This window comes from Otolemur garnettii, unplaced genomic scaffold (assembly GCF_000181295.1).
Source record: "Otolemur garnettii isolate 467f Iridium unplaced genomic scaffold, OtoGar3 scaffold00168, whole genome shotgun sequence".
In the NCBI taxonomy this organism is placed as follows: Eukaryota; Metazoa; Chordata; class Mammalia; order Primates; family Galagidae; genus Otolemur; species Otolemur garnettii.
Window position 1 is genome coordinate 2,436,242 of NW_003852563.1, and position 14,484 is coordinate 2,450,725.

Consider the following 14,484-nt stretch of genomic DNA (forward strand, 5'->3'; position numbering starts at 1 on the left):
AAGGCACTTTGCTGTCCCTATGCTATGGGCCTGGTGTAGAGGGGAGGGGGCCCGGGGTTGCTCCCATTTTATTTTATTTTTATTGATTTATTTTTTTAAAATAAAACTTCAGCACTTTGTCACTGCCTAATTCAATTTTGACTTCTCTATCTCAACATATTGATATACAACATTTTATTAGGAATCTCTCAAAATAATTTATTATTATTTAAGAACACCTTTACTGAGATATATTTCATAGATCATAAAATTACCATTTTTAAGCGTACAATTCGGTGCTTTTTCAGGGAACACACAAGAGTGGAACCATCACTCCTACTCACAGTCAGGACATTTTCATCACCCCCCAAAAGGGATTTCACATCCCTTAGCAGTCGCTCCCCAGGCCCACCTCCTTCACCCCCAGCAACTCCTGGTCCACTCTCTGTCTCACGGATCTGGCTCTTCTGAGCATTTCCCATCTGTGGAATCCTACAGTGTGTGGCCTGGGTGAGAGGCTGTGCTTCCTTCCACTTACCATGTTTTCAAGATTCATCCATGTCAGACTGTCTGTCAGTACTTCATTCTTGGTGGCTGCCCTTTTTTATTTTATTTATTTATGTTTTTAATTTTAAAATCTTAAGAGGGTACAGATGTTTTAGGTTACGTGCATCACTTTTGTCATGCTTGAGTCCCAGTTTCACCCCAGTAACATTCACAGTCCTCACGTGGTACCTGGTTTTCACGCCCTTCCCCCCACCTGATTTCCATTGAGTTTTACTTTCCTCCGGGGACATGAATTACACCAATTTTAGAGAAGCCAGAAAAAAGAAGGGGTAACACTGAGTACCCTGAATCTGATGGCAGAGTATCTCTTTCTTTACACCTGAACTTTCTGCTACCTCCTGGCTACCTGCTTCCCATCTCCAGGAAGGGTCAAGGCAGGACACGCCTGATGTGCAGCTAAACCCACCAGGTATGCTTGGCAGTCTGGGTCTTTTTATCTTTACAACTTGAAGCAGGTAAAGTGAAGACAAACTGAAAACCTATTGGATTGACTTTTTGTTTTTCTTCTCATTACGTGGTTCACGGAGTTGATATTTTTTTTCCTCTCAATTAATCTTGGGTTTAAAGTACTCTTTATTATTTTCCAGTCTTACTTTTTAGGTGTATTTTCTATTATAAAGAACCCGCAAGGTGATATTAAAATTGCTCTCCATTTGCTTTCCGTAGGGGATAACAACAAACACAGATATAAATAATAACAGTGACCGTGTATTCTGCACTATTCTGTGTGTTGCCTGAGCTCACACAGTTAATAAATGGAAGGGCCAGGAACTGGACCCACCGATTCCAGACGTCATTCAGCTATTCCATGAGTGGGAAGGGTCCTGAAATATTTTTACATTTCAACATTTCTAGTGAAACTAACATTTCGGCGTGGAGATGGGGAAATATTTTGTTTGTGAGGCCTTACCATTTATTTATTTTTTTTAACTGTATTTATGAGCATGTGTTTTTTTTTGTAAATGTGCATTTTACATAATCCATTTAGATTTTTGTTTCCTTCTCTTCAGAAGATTCTTCAGAATTTAAAATAGTTTTATAAAGTAAGGAAAAGTTGGTAATGAAAATTCAGTAGAAAATCAGGTTCACTATTTAAGTGTGTAGCTGTTGTTGCATCATAGAAATATGCTTTGTTCTTGAAATTTGCCCTGTTAGATTATATGTTTGGTTGTCACTGGAGATCTCCTATTTTTTAACTTTTAAATCCACATAGACTCAAGAATACCTTCACCAAGCGTGAACCCCAGTTTCTAGGGCATATGGCCTTACTAGGTCTCACAGTCTTCTCTGGTTTGTTCTTATTCTAAGATTTTTACAAAATGTTGTAGTTCATATTCAGACCTATGGAATTCATGCTGCATTTCTCTGCCTTTTACTTGTCCGCTAGGAACAAGGAAGACCCGCTCAAATTCTTCTCCTGGTCTTCCTCTTGGCTCTTTCCTTGAAAAGGAGATATAAACACCGAAGTAGACAATAAAACTTGATGAAAAGATGATAGAGACACATTGCCAAGTGAAAACTGTATACGTAAAAAGCAGGGTTTTCAGCAGCATGATTCAATTTGTATGTGTGTGTGTAGATAGATGGGTAGGAAGAATCCACTGGTAGGCAGTTGGTCCTGTGAAGCTATATGCGTGGTGAGGTAGAACGGAGATGCCCAAAGACTGGTAACTGTCACACTAGTGAATAACATGAGGGTGGGGTCCTTTGTACCCTGACAGCCTTTAGCACTGTTAGGACTTTTTTTTTTTTTTTTTGAGACAGAGGCTCAAGCTGTCCCCTTGGGTGGCGTGCCGTGGCTTCACTGCTCACAGCAACCTCCAACTCCTGGGCTCAAGCGAGTCTCCTACCTCAGCCTCCCAAGTAGCTGGGACCACAGGCGCCTGCCACAACGCCTGGCTATTTTTTGGTTGCAGCCATCATTGTTGTTTGGTGGGCCCAGGCTGGATTCAAACCCGCCACCTTAGGTATATGTGGCTGGCGCCTTAGCCGCTTGAACCACAGGCGCCAAGCACACTGTTAGGATTTTTCACAGTTACCGTGTTTTACATTTATATTCCCTTAGCTGATTATTTATTAAGGTCCTCCTGTGTGCAAAGCTGTATTCCAGGGTCCAGTGATAGCAGTGAAAAAAGAAAGACATGGTCGTTCTTCCTAACTTATGCAGGATTGCCAAAGAACAATTTTGATGATGGAAAACACATAAATAAAAATCCAATAACAGCCACCCGCCCACATGAAAAAAGGTTTTCCATCTAGTTAGGGTGAGGGTGGTCGCTTACTTTTATGAGGAGGAACCCTTATCTCAGTCATTGCCCTAAACCCTGTGGCAGAGCAACAGAGAGTTTTTAAAGACTTAGTGATCAGCTGGGTGATGGTCCACGTTTGGTCTTCATTACATTAAATACCATCACTGACTTGGGCGATATAGAAGCAAATGAAACTTATGCTCCCATCCAAAAAGGCTTGTAAGGAAGAGCAATGTCAAACCTTGAAGACTGAGGAATTATTCCAAAGAGCAAATCACAATCTTCTAAGAGTAACATATGAATGGATACATGGCATTGATGTGCCCCAGATTTATATTTTACTTTCAAAAACTGAAAAGTACGTGGAAGACATCTCTCCATGTCTAAGAAGACAGAATTTTTTGGTTACTTTGATTTTACTACTATAATTTACTTAATTATTTGTCCAAGTTTAAGGAGGATGAAAAAAAAAAAATCTGTTTTCTCCTAAATAATTTTTCCCATTGTGGTTTCAGGCAAGAGCAGCCCTGAAGGGCGGTGAGAGTGTGAAGAAGGGTGAACTGGGTTTAATTAAACATTGTGTGTGAAAGTAAGTGGGAGGTGCTTAACTGTGATGTACACCTCTTCAGTTGCTGATACCGACCCTTTAGAGGACCTGTTTTCAAGAGAATTGCTGATACAGTCAAAAAATAATTTATTTTCCTTTATTTTTAATGCCCACTTTGATGGCATAACATCAGCTCTGTAATGCACCATCCCCCCAGATAGAAAGGATGGGATGGTTGGGAGTAAATAAGGACTATTCTTTTTTCTTTTATACTTAAAAAATGCAGTGAAATATTGCATTACACCCTGCATATAAATGGACAATTATGTTTGGCCATCTCCTTGGCTCAAGACTTTTTTTCTGAGCCTGGAGAGAATGATACCGTCTTAAATGTATCTTTATGGATGGAGAGGGATTTCAGTCCCATGCAGTATGTCAGAGATCATGATGCAGTAAATCTATTCAAATGTAAACCTGTTCAATTCAATTACCAGTCCATAATAAAATTTGCTGCTACAACCCCCGTGTTGACCACAGCAGTCCATACAGGCTGATGGCACAGCAGGTCTGGAAATTGACAGACAAAATCTATTTAAACAAAAAACAACATTAGTTCTAGAATCTGAAATGAAATCAGATTTCAGCAGCTTTGATGGGAACTGTCTTTCTCTTAACAGGTATTTTTATTCAGGTAGCCACATCCATCCTAGATAAAGTGTTGCCTGAGGGAAACGAAGAAGGTTTCATTAAAAAGGTAGTTTATAGACAAACGAGAGTTTTACTGTTTTGAAAAAAATAATTCCTTAGCTTTATTGGCTGGCATGTCTACTGATTGAGGCCTTTCACTTTGGTAAGCTGAATGCTGGTGGGCCTGGAAAGGGAAGTGATAGCTTCACGGGTAAACAGTTACCTTTGTAGCACATTTTGCATAATTAAATTATTAGAAGATCTGTTTTTTCATTAGCCAGCAACAGAACTGTATCTGAATGAACCACATTTGGCTTCAACATTACAATTTTTCAGTCAAAAAATTGTTACCAGTTGAGGCCAAAAGACAAAAATAGTGTCTTCAGAAAAAATAACAAAATGCTACTCCATAACAAAACTTGGAGAAGTAGAGCTAAACGGATGATAATTTGTTCAAATGCAAGTGTCCATACAGTTCAGCGTCCTGAAAAACCCCCTTTGTCTCTCTCTCCACTCTACTTAACTGGTAAGCATCAGGAATGATGGGCCAGCATTATTTTTTCAGCATTATACCATAGTGAATGTCAGAGAAAACCCATCTATTACATGATATCTGGTCTCAACATTCCCTTTCATTTTTTTCAGGTATTGCTTATTTGAAGGCGAAAACAAGAACTAATCAAGGTGTACCTATAAATCTGGTCAAGATTTATTTTTATTTTGATCGCTCTCCTTGGTTATTTAAAGGCTACTGCAGGACCTACGGGTTCAGTTCCCTCTCTGTCAGTAGCAAACAGAGACGTTTTATGAAAGCAATAATTATTTAGGTAAGGAATTCATTGATCAAAGGATTGCAGGGTATTTTGATGTTTATTGGCACAACGCGTCTCACCTTGGCAACACAGTATTTTTCTTTAATTCTTGCAGGTGAGCCAAAGATTCAGGTTAATGCCCATCAGATTCTCTAGCCGGGCCAGTCAGCATGTATAGGGCAGATGGGTCAGGGAAACACAGAGGGGCAGTTTAGTTATTCCATGCCAAGAAAGTGTGCTTTTTACTTTGCCTTTAAGAAAACTGTTGCTTAACTTTTCATATCTCTCATTTCCTCATCTGTAACCTGATGGTACTAATAATGACATTTGCAGATAACGTTGTGAATATTAGTAAGATACCATAAGTTAAGTGCTTAGCACACCGTGATCTCAGAGGAAGGACCAGATCAGCATTAGCTATTGTGAGTAAGGACAGAAGGTTCAAGCTTTAGAACCTCGAGTCATTCAAGCCCTGGCTCTTCTACCTCCTAGACCGAGAGGAGGTTACAGAACTTCTGTAACACTTACTTGCTTCAGTCTATTTACTGGTAAATATGAGAATGAAGATAGAATTTACCTTGTAGGGTTTGTGTAGGACCAAGAGATCTAATATAGGCACAGGGTCTGGCTCAGGGTTGGTGGGAAACACCATGAGCTTGATTAGCTGGATTAACCCAAGTTCATGTACGATATGTGACTGGTCAGCAATGTTGATGACCTTGGAGGTGCTTTCCAAGCTTTATAGAAGCACATCAATTAAGTGAAAATTTGCTGAGAAATTTCATGGGGAAAGTTAGTCATTAATATATGACCTCTGGTCAAGAGACAAATAGTATACAAACCAAAAAGGAACTTTAACCCAAGCAGAAGTTTTCACCACAGCATTAGAGGCAAAGAATTTAATTACTGGTTTAGCTTCAGAAAGGAGAACTTACTCCTTTGTCTTGGAAGCAAAAGGAAGTGCAGGAGAAGGAAGAGGAGGACGCTAGGGAGGGTCATGTTTTAGCAAAGAAAATGGACAGATCGTACACTTGTTAGAGTGTGCAAAAAGAAATATAGCGAACGTACCTTGGATTTGTTTTTAATTCAATTTTCAATCTCAGAATTTATTAATGTGTATATTCAGTGTTTTGTAAGAACTGAAGAAAGCTATTACTATACACCCGATTCAGAAACTCTTGTCAGTTCCATAAAATGTACTAATTTGGAAAAGAGATATCACATAGTACTTTGAAATTGCATGGATCTTACGTTTTTTCTGTATGTGATTTTCTTTTTTGTTAAATCATAACCGTGTACATTGATGCATTTATGGGGTTCAGTTGTACTGAGTTGATACACAATGTGACATGCTTACATCGTACCTTGAATTTTTGTGGGTTTTCTTTCCTGTTTTGCTTTTTAAAGACTTTCTCAAAAGTAATTTTAAATTCACAGCAAAATACCTTCGTCTGGGAAGGTGTAAGTTTCCCGCCTATCCTTTGTCCAAGAAGCATTACCTTTTCCTGAGGAAATTTTGGTATCGGAGCCTAGTGGGGGAGAAGAATCACAAGATGGAAGTGAGGTTTAATAAACTTCCACAATATTAATTGAGCTTCTCACAAGTATCTGGCAAATATTAATATCATGCTTTCGCTTTTCATTCCAATTTCTCCACTACCAAACACCGTGATTTTGGCAAGTCCATTAAGCTCTAACAGCCTTCCCTTCCATATGTTCAGGGGAGCAGTTAGAAGACATTCTGTCTTACCCTTTCCATTCTAGAATTATATAAATTTTACTAAAAAAAAGATACAACGCCTATAGAAACCTCATCCCATCTGTGATACAAAGATACTTACAACTATGCTGATGATGGCATGGAGGAGGCTGGAACTACCACAGGAACTCTGGTTTTGATAGCTGCGGGTAATGAATGAATTGTGCCATTTTGTAAATATTGTCTTAACTCAGAATTCTCCCAGTGCTTTGCGTCTTTGTAGAAGAGCAGGAAGTATGTTACTTTTTTCTAAGTTAACAGACGTGGTAGTGGTTGGAACTGTGGACTAATTAAATGGTATTTACACTTAGGTATTGATTATGTATTTTTGCTTGTGCTTGAAAAACTTTGGCTCTATTTTTTTTCACATTTCCTAACATCTCATGTCAATATATTGAAGTGTAATCAGCATAGTTTTATTTCTGCGAGCCTCTGAAATCTCATCACAGATTGTTGTGATTGCTATTAGTCAGATTTTATTTGAAGTGTTGTCGTTCATTTTTGAAACAAAAATATTGACAGCAGCAGGAGAGAAGAGAAAGCTTATACAGTTTTAAATGCCTTCTAAATGCTTCCTCTGGAGGAAAAAGTGAGTCATTAAAACAAAACAAATAAAATACTTATATTTTTTGATACCCATTTTTTATTTTCATATTCAATTTGACCTATTTTTTTTTTTTAACTTACCTATGTGTTTATTTTTTCAGAGTAAGGGTCTTGCTCTATCACCCAAGCTGTAAAATGCAGTGGCATGAGCAAAGTCACTGCATCCTTGAACTCCTGGGCTCCAGGGATCCAGTCACTTCAGCCTCCCAAGTAGCTGATTTAACTTCTTCAAACTATCTTTTAATTACAGAAGTGCTCAATGTTATCTATGCATATTTTTTTCTTTTAAAAATCAAAAAAATACAAGCACAAAGATTCCAGGGGGGCCTTGTAAACAATGTGTCCGAATTGTGAGTTCTCACATTTAAGATAAAGTAAAAGCAGAGACTGGGAATCAGCTTTTGGAATAAGTCAGCACTCATATGGAAAGGGCATATGTTATTAGGATCTAATTAGACTCAGATGAGTTGATCTACAATGTGAAATGCTTACATCGTACCTTGAATTTCTGTGAGTTTTCCTGAGGCCCCAGGATATAAAGAAAAATTATCCCAGAACTTTAAGCCTCGACCCAGTATAGAAAAGTAGGACCCTGGATGTTAGATCCTCATTCACCAGATGAAGAACCTGCGGTCCAGAGAGTCTGAGTGACTTGCCCAAGGTCTCACCGCAGACGAAGAAGGGACTGGATTCACAGTCAGGTCTGTCGTATTCCCGGGCCCATTCTGTGTCTGTGTCAAGCTATGCTGCAGCCTTGCCTAAATAAAGGGTCTTTCCCTGCTTCATACGTTTCTTCTTCCCCAAGTTTGCTGAGCTTCAGTTCTGTTGCACACTCGGGCTGACTGCCTGCACTGCAGCACAGCAGGCCGGCAACGGCCTGGAGTCTTCATTTGGGGGTGGAAGCAATGGGAAGGCATCCCAGACATCTCGGGAAGCAGCAGAGTTTATGAGTCTGCATGTGTTAATGAGGGGGGGTTGAGCCTAAGGGATATATTTAAGTTACATTCATTAGGAAGAGACTTTTTCTTAGCATGCTGAGCTGAGCAAACCAAGCTTCTCAACTAGAGTTTGATGAGGCTGCTGAAGAGGAAGATCATGATGGGGGTGGGCCCGGAGCAGGTCTTCATGGGATAACTGAGCGGCCTCACCGGACGGATTTTGAGTTTGAGAAGGGGATGTGAATCAGGACCTGTGGAGATCAGAGTGGCAAGGCTGAAGACACTGTGTCTTAAAAGGGTCATGTCCTCTATGCCGCCCTTAAATCCTGTGCCTCGACAAAAGCAGTTGGAATCCATCCTGATTGCCAGTCTCTGTGGAATAGAAGGCCTTCATCTTTTACTCTCACTCATGGATTGATAAATAGGACTGAATAGCATTCAGGAAATCTTTATTTTTTATCTTTTATGTTGTTTAACTGATTTTATTACTGATTTTTTCTCCCCACAGATACTATGGTGACTTACGTTTAAGAAATCTTTGAGTGGAAGGACAGTGGGGAGATGGAGGTGGCTGCAGCTCCTCTTCTTTTCCGTTAGGGGATTCTTTATTCAGAGGCCCTATTTTATTTATTTATCACAATCCAGAGATTATATTCCTATTTCCATCTTCTAGTTTAGAAATGGCAATTTCTTTTGGGCGTGTGCACCCATACACATAAGACAGAGCCTAGATTATACATTTATTCATTTAGCTGTTATTTTCTCTCTCCAATCAGTTGTCCCGAGGCCCCAGGATATAAAGAAAAATTATCCCAGAACTGTTTTGCTACAACCACAGCTTGAGTTTTGATTTATATATGGCAGCAGGAACTCTGAGAGTCTTCTGAGTTTACCCTATCAGCAGGAGTAGCAGAGAGCAACGTACTTGTCTAATTACCCTTCTGTTTCATATTTTCCATCTTAATAAAATGTTCATTTAAAGAGTAGAACACTTTCCAGATAGTTTCCCTTTAAAAAATAGAAAGCTACTCAGGTCACTTGGTACCAAGTGGATTTGTTTTTGCTTAAAGAGCCTGCTCAGTATACTTTATCCTAACAAAATATCTTTTGTAAAAACCTCTGAAGAAGACATTGCCAAGGTGATTTTTTTTTTCCCCTCAAGTCTAATATGATTATGCTGCCAAGTCAAAAACAGAAATTATTGGTAGGGAAATTGGGGCCCCTACCGCCTTCAAAAAGCAGAACAAAGAAGGGGAGGAAGCTTTAATGGTATTCCAGGGAAATATTTCTGTTTTAGATGACAGTTACAGAACTGCTTTGACCTCTCTGGTGTTTCCTGCACTCTCTGTTGTAATATCATCCTAAGAAGCTCCCTCATTAAAGCAGAGCATTAAACAAAATTCCCACGTTATGGCATAAGCAACAGCAAAGAGCACTTTCTTTGTGAGCTTGGTCTTAACATTAAGCCATTGAGGAATGTACTTTCGGTAACACAAAAAGTTGTTTCGTGTACAGAGACCGCATTAGCAGGTGGTGATTCGGTCCTCATATTATGTTGATATGAAACTTGAACAGCACGTCTCAAAATGAATGGTAAAGATTTTGAAGGCAAGACTACTAACACCCGTTCTTGAGAGTTTAACGTGCATTAGGCTATGCGCCACAAGCTTTAGTCGGATTTTTACGTTTTGTTGATCCTTATGATGACTCCCAGTGGTGGGTATTTCCCCATTTCACAGAGGACAGGGAAGCTTAGAGAGACTGTAATCTGTCAAAGTTTTCACAGTCCGGAGGGAATTTAGATTTGGTAACAGGTATCTTGGTAACAAGTATCTTGACTTTTCTGCTTGTTTTCTGTATTTGTTTAATACGATGTTTCTTTGAACCTTTAGGCATATTTGGGTTTATACTTAGCATGGGATTATTCTGAAGCGATGGGTATTATGAAATACTGAGCTCTAAAGATTATTTAAGTGGCCATCATGTCTCCCCCCACCCACCTTTCATTTATTTGAAATCAGCGTTCACTTCAGTGCTCTGAGCCCTCCAGTAGAACGAGCCGTGTTGGAAGGTGGTAGATTTCCCAGCACGGTGAGAGATGTTCTAGAAAACAAGTTCAATATCACGTGAAGATTAGACTAGAATACTTTATGGTGACTTTCCATTCTGAGATTCTTGACATCTCAACATAAACTTCGGAATAACTTAACAGTTATAAACTATGTGAATAAACACCAGTAACACTCAAGCTGTTCTGTTCTTGGGAACCCTATGAAGGGGTCTGTGTTTTTGTGAAACAGTGTGTGACATCTTACTTAAATCCAAATTTCAGCATAGGGAAAAATTTTGCCTTGTGGAATAGTTTTATCCTCTGGCTCGGTTTTTAGAAAATGAACTTTAGAATTTCATTCCTCATAATTCGTGCTTTGTAGAGAGAAATGAATTGGAATCACTGACTTTGAGCACCACCTGCCTCAGTTGTTTTGAGATACGGCCCTTGTGTGCCACTGAGCTAAGTTGCCCATTTCATGCGTGGGGAAAATTGAAGTACTACTGTTTTAAAGATATGTCCATGATTCTGTGCATAATCCATGTGGCTCTTAGAAGACCATCACAGGATCCCTGCTTACTTGGCTTTGAGAAACAATTTCATATTTATATGTTTTTAAAAAGAATTACAATACATTAGTGATGAGGTAGGTAGAATCTCTCCCGGGAGGTAACCAATCACAACACTAACGGTGCTTTCTGTTGAGTAAATGTACCCTCCCAGCATTTGTGTTAGGATGGAAAGACTGACATCCTAAGAAATAGTTCTTTTAGCTCCCTTCCTCCTGATTTAATTGGAATACTGTTAAAAGTTAATCATTTATTTTATTGTTCCCATTTGTCATTTCCATTTGTGAGCTCAAGTTCACATTAGGAAGCCAGCATTTATCTAGTATGTTACAAATTTTTGTTCTATTTGAATTATAAAAAATCCCCAATGAGTTTAGCCCCAAGGGGGGGAAACCTGCTTCAACATTTGCTCAGGCACTGGAAGCCCAGCGACAGCGTGGGAGGCGGCGAGGGAGGAGGAGGGGAGGCCGGAGCATAAAGGACTGCGCTCTATGGGTAATGTTTTTCCCACGAGCCTCCAGTCAACAAATTTATGTTCCTTGCCACCAACGCATAGGCATGTCAGTGTGGCATTGATGATTATGACACTGTGCTTGAATGTGACATAGAGGAATAATGATAGACATTCAAATAAGGCCCATTTCATGAAGTGCTTCCTGGTTTCATTTAATTTGACCCACTGCTAACTTGTCCATTACGTTTCTTGTTAAGGATATGAAGAGTTCTATTCCGTCTGTGTTATATCAGGCATCAGCCATGATTTTGTTCATGGATAAGTCCTCCTGAACTGAAAGTGAGTGCTGGTCATTTCATGAGAGATTGTTCTGTAGTTCGTGTCTCTTTCTCTGTCTCTCTTGCTTAGTAGGTTGACGAGCCACCAACCAGCTTCCCTAAGGCAAGCTGTCTGCAAAGGAACAAGCCAGCTGGCTTGGCCAAGGTTGATCAATGATGAGAAGCAGGCTGGGTTCCAGGTTCGCAAAAGCCACTCAGTGGAGAGTAGGTCAGCGGCTTCCCCAAAGCCAATTAGCTGGCAGAAGTCTGAGGTGCCTGGTGCTAGCCAAATTCCCTGAGCCTGATGGTACTGGTGGGGAGTCCATCCTTGGGCTTCCTGGCAAACCAGACTTACGTGAATGGCAGATTGTGCACTCTGAGAGCCAGTGTCACTCTGTGGCTTCTAGAATGCATATCAGGGCCTGCCACTCCCACTCAGCCTTGCCCTGGTAGACTGTGCGGTCCAGGCACAGTAATAACCCCCAGGTGTAATGGATTCAGCTGATTATCTGCAACATAAATTGGTTTTTACTTCACTTCAGCTTAGGTGCTTTTTGATGTGAATGTGAATCAATCCATTAGAGTAACATGGAAATGGTTTTGGAAGCAGGAAGCATCGCAGAGACTTTTCACAGTAGTGTTAGGGTTTCTGCTATTTTAAAAGCTCCAATTGTCACATATTTGACAGGTAGACAATGCTCTGTGGTGAAATGAGACCTATGGCAAAAGCCAAGAGGAGGACTCCCTAAGAACTGCCCTTTGATGGACCTTTTTATGAAAGGATTGTATCTGGGATCACAATCCCTTCCCTGTTTTTTCTCCGGTATTACAGATTCGTCTATTCAGGTTTTCTCTACATGCTCTGCTTAATCATAATTTTAACATGCCTGCATTATTTTACTAGCATTTTTATGTGTCTTGGGGATGTGGGAAATTTAAGGTGTAGAATATGTGTAAAAATGTAATGAATATCACCCAGTTGAACCTAATACTTAGTTCCACGTAGATCTGGTTTGTGTACAAATTTCTGGCCTTGTGTCTCAGTTCAAGCCAGCCCATCACCCCCGCCTTTGGAGGTCAAGTCCACTTTGCCTGGCCTACCTCTCCATTCTCAGGTATAGTAACTGTTTTCCTGGAGGCCACCGGAGCCCGCCCTTAGTGGCTTCTCCCAGGATTTTCCAATTAACATCCCCTAACTAAGCTTCTCTTCACACAGAACTTTTGGAGCATCTGACCTTTCTCCCCCTTCATCCTCCTACATGTTTGAAAAATCTTTTTTGTTCTAAAAGTTTCCTATAAGAGCCCCAGTTCTTCACAACTCCACGGGTTACCACGTGGTAACTCCCAAACTTAGAACCCCGTAATTATCCCCGCTCTCCCCTCACCTCCCATGAACTCACCTCTCTGCCGTCTCAGACGTTTGCGTCCAGGCCTATTAAGCTACTCTGTATCAACATTACCATAATCATTAGTATATTTGAAGCCAATTAAATGGCGATTATTCTGACCTTAGCCAGTCTTAGGTTATTATCAATTCATGCATAATTTGGAAGGAAAGTGGATTCTTGCCTTGTGGTTTGATCTTTGTAAATATTTCTATCTGGTATCCCCAAAATACACCCTGTTCTTTACAACGTCTACAGTCGGGTTGAGGTTATTTCTGTCAGGAGCTGCTGTGTATCTACCTGTTCGTCCAAATAAGACATATTTGTAAGCCCATCCCCCAATTTTTATTCCTCCGTCCTTGATTCTCCCATTCATCCAATAGTGGCTCCATACCACTCACTTTCTTAAGTGTCAGGGATTAAAATAGAACATGACAGGTGAGTTTCTGTCCTTGTGGAGTTTATGATCCTTCATAAGCCTGATCACTTAAAATTAGTATACAGCGATGTTACCCCTTTCTGAATTTTGGCAGCATTTACCTTCTGCCTCGTATAATTTAGCATTTTAACTTCCTATTTCCACAGCGGGAAATAGACCATGAAGATAAAGAGCACGGACTCTGGGTCAGGTGGAGTCTGTGACTATTGATTGAGCCCTTGAAATGTGTCCAGGACAACTGAAGAATTCAATCTTTAATTTTATTTAATATAAGTTAAATCAGATAGTCCTCGGATCCCTGGCGGCTACCATATTGGACAGTACGGAGACAGAGTCAGGGTGGACTCCAGGCTTTATTATTTATTAGCTGTGCCATCTCAAGCAAGTTCTTTTACCTTTTTAAGCTTTATTTGGGAAATGGAGCTTGGAATCCTACATACATCAGAGACTCACATAAAGTAATAAGTGTGGTATTCTTAGCATAGTGCCCGGTAAACAGCAGCATTTAGAAAATACGTGTTACTATTAATTTTTAGCATTCTGCTTCTCATTTAGTGTGCCTCATGGAGCATAAACAACTTGAGAACAGGAATGTTTTTGTTTTAGTCCATTCGTAACACCTGGTACAGAAAGGAAACATAATTGTTTCATAATTTAAAAAAAATTTTTGAGACAGGCTATGGTTTTTTTCCTTTCTTTTTTCCTTTCTTTGGCCTATTTTGGTATGCTTTCACTTACATCTTATAGTGATGTAAGTAAAAGCATGATTTCACTTGGGTGAATTCCTATACCCGATGACTTGGGTATGGAAATAAATTCTCGTAAATAATGAGTTTTATAAAAAATTCATATATGAATTGCTAATACATTTTCCTTTATATGCGTATTTCCATGACAGAATTGTATTTCCTAAGTTATGTTTTATTGACTTTATATTGACTCACCCGATAAGAGAGCAATTGGTGGCCCCCCAAAAAAGGTTAAAAAAAAAGAATGAAGAAAGCTACGGGTTTTCATCTTTCTTCTCCAAAGACCTTTGCTAAGTTATGAATATTAATGAGGTGGCAACTAAAACTTACTTTAAATAACTTGTGTAAACAACGGGGCCAGGATCAGACATCTAGTT

General features: G+C 39.7%; 1 protein-coding gene across 4 annotated transcripts in view; it reads left to right on the forward strand.

The window, feature by feature from the left end:
- Window positions 1-14,484, forward strand: part of ESRRG (estrogen related receptor gamma) — a 600,546-nt gene that overhangs the window by 446,560 nt on the left and 139,502 nt on the right. The window lies entirely within an intron of this gene.